Here is a 6,205-nt window from a genome sequence, read left to right as displayed (position 1 = left end):
GAAAAACAAAACAAAACAACAACAACAAAAAAAATCATTTTTTTTTTTTCATCCCTTAAGATTCCTGGTGCTGATATACCTGAGTATATATCAGTTGAAAAATCTAGCAAGCAATTTTAACTCCCAATTGGCTAGGACCCTAAAATAAATTTGTTTTGAAAATATGGGAAACTCTTTGATGTTTTGAAGATGCACATGTGTTTTGTGAATTTTCTGAATCTTCCTCTTTATTACCATAACAAATGATTAGTATCTGAGAAAAAAATGAAAATATATGAATACATGTATTTTTTTTGGGGGGGGGTGCTGGGGATCGAACCCAGGGCCTTGTGCTTATAAGGCAAGCACTCTACCGACTGAGCTATCTCCCCAGCCCCTGAATACATGTATTTTAATGCTTGGTGATAATCACTTGAAATTTAGAACATATTTGCTGACAGAAATTATGTTTTCCATGCATTTTTGTTAATCTATATGTTCTTAGTGTTCTGTGGAGATTATCCAATGCTGCAATTGGAGGAGTAATTTTAAAATGTAGAAAAATAGTGTGTTCTTAAATCAAAGTACATGCATTTGGCTATAACAATAAAGTTCACAATTTTCTAGAAATAGAAGAATAGTTTTATAAAATTATTTGCAATGACTATTTTCAAGTCAACAACCAACTCATTGCTCACTGAAGCTCTTCCATTAAAGTAAGAATGAGGTTTTCAAGATGGCGGACTAGAGGCCGGCTGCATTTCATGTTGCTCCAGGACGCAGGATTCAAAAGAGGAGATAGTGAGAGACTTGGGACCAACTCAAAGCCGCCGGGTGAGTCTCTCCCATTGGGGAGGCTTCCCGGATGGGGTGGTAGCCCCGGAACGCAGGGAACTTTGTGAAGTAGAGTTGCCCGGCGAGACACCCCTCCCCCCACTGGAGTGGTAAACACGGACAACTGGGATCATCTAGAGGAGGCGGCTCAGCACAGCGTTTGGACTCGGAGCAACCACTGGGGCTCCGGGTGGCTGCCTGAGGAGCAGCAGCGTGGAGAGCTGTTTAGACTCAGAGAGATCGCTTCCTAACACTGGGGGGTTGCCCGGAGGAAGAGGAGAAGCGCGGTGGGTCGCTTGGTCTAGGAGTGACTGCATCAGAGCTACAGGTGGTTGCCAGAGGAGGAGCTGCGTGGTGAGCTGTTTGGACTCAGAACAACCGCTTCTGAACACTGGGGGAGCTGTCCGGAGGAAGAGGAGGAGCGCGGCGGGTCGCTTGGTCTAGGAGTGACTGCATCAGAGCCACAGGCGGTTGCCAGAGGAGGAGCTGTGTGGCAAGTTGTTTGGACTCAGAACGACCATTTCCGAACACCAGGGGGTTGCCCGGAGGAAGAGGGGAAGCGCAGCGGGTCACTTGGTCTAGGACTGACTGCATCAGAGCCACAGGCGGTTGCCAGAGGAGGAGGCGAGTGGTGAGTTGTTTGGACTCAATGCGACCGCTCCTGAACACCGGTGGCCTGCCTGGAGGAGGAGCATGGTGGGTCGCTTGGTCTCCGAGTGACCGCTCCTGAACACCCGGGGGGCTACCCCGAGGAGGAGGAGGAACAGGGCAGGTCACTTGGACTCGGAATGACTGCCTAGGGCTATGGGCGGTTGGCAGGAGGAGGAGACGCGAAGTGAGTTGCTTGGACTCCTAGTGACTGCGTCGGACACCGGGTGGCTGTCCAGAGGAGGAGATGTGTGGTGGGTCTCTGGGTCTCGGAGCTATTGTACGGGGCTCCAGGTGGCAGCTCAGAGGAGGGGCCGCATAGCCAGGTGATTAGGTGCAGAGCAGGGCCCCAGGACCTAAGCAGCTTCTTGCTGGAAGAGCCGCACCGAGACACGCCTAGGGGCAGAGCAAAGTTTCCAGGACTGCGGGGAGATTCTCTGAGGAGAGGCAGCCTAAGGAGACTCGTCTGCGAAGGGTGAGACTCCCAGGCCCCGGAGGTAGGTCCGGGCCCCTGGGAACGTTGCAGAGGAAGACAGACCAGCCCAGGTGGTAATTGTAGATTGAGGGGACCCTCTAGGAGGGGAACTGACCAGCAAGACCTCCCCACCGAGTGAGTCTTCCCCGCTGGATGAGGTTTTCCCACAAGGTTGGTAAAACCAGAGACACAGGCTCAAACAGGCCATGATTCAGCCCACAGTCTAGTTCCCCTTTGGATGACCATTGGTCAACAAGTGGAGGCACCTCTGCCCACTAGCAGGGAATATACCCCACCTGAGGGTCACCACCCCTAGAGAGGCAGCTTCTTGTGGAGCACTGCATTATCAACTTCCTCCAAGACTGCAGGCTACTGAAGGATAAGAGGGGATATAATAGCAATCTTCAGGGACATTATAAGTCAATAGAGGAAATCTGCAATATCTTAAGGACCCACTGATTCCTGAACAATATGAGAAAACAAGGGAAGAAAATGCCCCAAACAAATCTAGATGTTACATCAATAAAATCCAATGACAGCATGGCAGAAGAAATGACAGAAAGGGAGTTCAGAATGTACATAATTAAAATGATCAGGGAAGCAAACAATGAGATGAAAGAGCAAATGCAGGCATTGAATGATGAGATGAAAGAGCAAATGCAGGCATTGAATGATGAGATGAAAGAGCAAATGCAGGCATTGAATGATAGCACCAATCGACACTTAAAAGAGCAAATACAGGAAGCAAAAGATCATTTCAATAAAGAGTTAGAGATATTGGAAAAAAAACAAACAGAAATCCTTGAAATGAAGGAAACAATAAACCAAATTAAGAACTCCATAGAAAGCACAACCAATAGGATAGAACACCTGGAAGACAGAACCTCAGATATTGAAGACAAAATATTTAACCTTGAAAACAAAGTTGAACAAACAGAGAAGATGGTAAGAAATCATGAACAGAATCTCCAAGAACTATGGGATATCATGAAAAGGCCAAATTTGAGAATTATTGGGATTGAGGAAGGCTTAGAGAAACAAACCAAAGGAATGAACAATCTATTAAATGAAATAATATCAGAAAATTTCCCAAATCTGAAGAATGAACTGGAAAATCAAGTTCAAGAGGCTTATAGGACTCCAAATACACAAAATTACAACAGACCCACACCAAGGCACATTATAATGAAAATAACGAACATACAAAATAAAGACAGAATTTTAAAGGCTGTGAGAGAAAAGAACCAAATTATATTCAGGGGGAAACCAATAAGGATATCAGCAGATTTTTCAATCCAGACCCTAAAAGCTAGAAGGGCCTGGAACAACATTTTTCAAGCTCTGAAAGAAAATGGATGCCAACCAAGAATCTTATACCCAGCAAAACTTACCTTCAAATTTGATGATGAAATAAAATCATTCCATGATAAACAAAAGGTAAAAGAATTTACAAAAAGAAAGCCAGCATTACAGAACATTCTCAGCAAAATATTCCATGAGGAAGAGATAAAACACAAAGAAGCAAATCAGCAATGGGAGGAATTATCCTAAAGGAACTGTCAAATAAAGGAGAAACCAAGTTGTGTAAAAAAATAAATAAATAAATAAAATTTAAAAAATGAACCAAATGACCGGGAATACAAATCATATCTCAATAATAACCCTGAATGTTAATGGCCTGAATTCATCCATCAAAAGACATAGACTGGCAGATTGGATTAAAAAGAAAGATCCAACAATATGTTGCCTGCAAGAGACTCACCTCATTGAAAGAGATACACATAGACTAAAGGTAAAAGGATGGGGAAAAACATACCATGCACATGGACTCAGCAAAAAAGCTGGAGTATCCATCCTCCTTTCAGATAATGTGGACTTCAAGCCAAAGTTAGTCAGAAGGGATAAAGAAGGACATTTCATACTGCTTAAGGGAAGCATAAATCAGCAAGATTTAACAATCATAAACATCTGTGCCCCAAACAGTGGCTCATCCATGTATGTTAAACAAATCCTTCTCAATTTTAGAAACCAAATAGACCATAACACAATAATACTAGGTGATTTTAACACGCCTCTCTCACCACTGGACATATCTTCCAAACAAAAATTGAACAAAGAAACCATAGATCTCAATAACACAATCAATAATTTAGACTTAACAGACATTTATAGAATATACCATCCAACCAAGAGCAAATACACTTTCTTCTCAGCAGCACATGGATCCTTCTCTAAAATAGACCATATATTATGCCACAAAGCTAATTTTAGCAAATACAAGAAGATAGTGATACTACATTGTATTCTATCAGATCATAATGGATTGAAGTTAGAAATAAATGAAAGAGTAAAAAACAGAAACTACTCCAACACCTGGAGATTAAACAATATGCTATTATATGATGAATGGAAAAAGAAGATATTAGGAAGGATATTAAAAAATTCTTAGAGGTCAATGAGAACAAAGACACATCATATCAAAATCTCTGGGACACTATGAAAGCAGTACTTAGAGGAAAATTTATTTCATGGAGCACATTTAATAAAAGAAGTAAAACTCAACAAATCAATGACCTAACACTACAGCTCAAAGCCCTAGAACAAGAAGAACAGACCAACACCAAAAGTAGTAGAAGACAGGAAATAGTTAAACTCAGAGCTGAAATCAACGAAATTGAAACAAAAGAAACAATACAAAAAATTGACAAGATAAATAGTTGGTTCTTCGAAAAAATAAACAAAATTGATAAACCTTTAGCCACCCTAACAAAGAGAAGACTAGAGAAAATCCAAATCACTAAAATTCGGAATGAACAAGGAAATATCACAACAGACACAACTGAAATACAAAACATAATTAGAAGCTATTTTGAAAATCTATACTCCAACAAAATAGAAAATTTCGAAGACATCAACAGGTTTCTAGAGACACATGAATTGCCTAAACTGAACGAGGAGGACATACACATTTTAAATAGAGCAATTACAAGTAATGAAATAGAAGAAGTCATCAAAAGCCTACCAACAAAGAAAAGTCCAGGACCAGATGGGTTTTCAGCCGAGTTCTACAAATTCTTTAAAGAAGAGCTCATTCCAATACTCCTCAAAGTATTCCATAAAATAGAAGAGGAGGGAACCCTCCCAAACTCATTCTATGAAGCCAATATCACCCTGATACCTAAACCAGACAGAGACACATTGAGGAAAGAAAATTTCAGACCAATATCCTTAATGAATATCGACACAAAAATTCTGAACAAAATTTTAGCAAATCGCATACAAAAACATTAAAAAGATAGTGCACCATGATCAAGTGGGTTTCATCCCAGGGATGCAAGGTTGGTTCAACATCAGGAAATCAATAAATGTAATTCACCATATCAATAGACTTAAAGTCAAGAATCACATGATTATTTCAATAGATGCAGAAAAAGCATTTGATAAAATAGAGCATCCCTTCATGCTCAAAACACTAGAAAAAATAGGGATGGTGGGAACATTCCTTAACATTGTAAAGGTCATCTATGCTAAGCCCATGGCTAATATCATTCTAAATGGTGAAAAACTGAAAGCATTCCCCCTTAAAACTGGAACAAGTCAGGGATGCCCTCTTTCACCACTTCTTTCCAATATCGTCTTTGAAACTCTAGCCAGAGCAATTAGACAGACCAAAGAAATTAAAGGGATACGAATAGGAAAAGAAGAACTCAAACTATCCCTGTTTGCTGATGATATGATTATATACGTAGAGGAACCAGGAAATTCCACCAGAAAACTTTTAGATCTCATAAGTGAATTCAGTAAAGTAGCGGGATATAAGATCAATGCACATAAATCTAAGGCATTTTTATACATAAGTGATGAATCTTCAGAAAGAGAAATTAGGAAAACTACCCCATTCACCATAGCATCGAAAAAAATAAAATACTTGGGAATCAATCTCACAAAAGAGGTGAAAGACCTCTACAGTGAGAACTACAGAACACTAAAGAAAGAAATTAAAGAAAACCTTAGAAGATGGAAAGATCTCCCATGTTCTTGGATAGGAAGAATTAATATTGTCAAAATGGCCATACTACCAAAAGTGCTATACAGATTCAATGCAATTCCAATTAATATCCCAATGGTGTACCTTATAGAAATAGAGCAAGGAATTATGAAATTCATCTGGAAGAATAAAAAACCCAGAATAGCTAAAGCAATCCTCAGTAGAAAGAGTGAAGCAGGGGGTATCGCAATACCAGATCTTCAACTCTACTACAAAGCAAT

At 40.5% G+C, this 6,205-nt stretch overlaps 1 non-coding gene across 1 annotated transcript; it reads right to left on the bottom strand.

Annotated features, from left to right (window-relative positions):
- Window positions 1–294: 294 nt before the first annotated feature.
- On the bottom strand, window positions 295–371 carry Trnai-uau (transfer RNA isoleucine (anticodon UAU)). The gene has a single exon. It is a non-coding gene; the product is annotated as a tRNA-Ile (tRNA).
- Between the last annotated feature and the right edge of the window lie 5,834 nt (window positions 372–6,205).

Source organism: Sciurus carolinensis, chromosome 15 (genome assembly GCF_902686445.1).
Source record: "Sciurus carolinensis chromosome 15, mSciCar1.2, whole genome shotgun sequence".
Classification (NCBI taxonomy): domain Eukaryota; kingdom Metazoa; phylum Chordata; class Mammalia; order Rodentia; family Sciuridae; genus Sciurus; species Sciurus carolinensis.
This window is presented reverse-complemented; position numbering and strand designations above follow the sequence as displayed.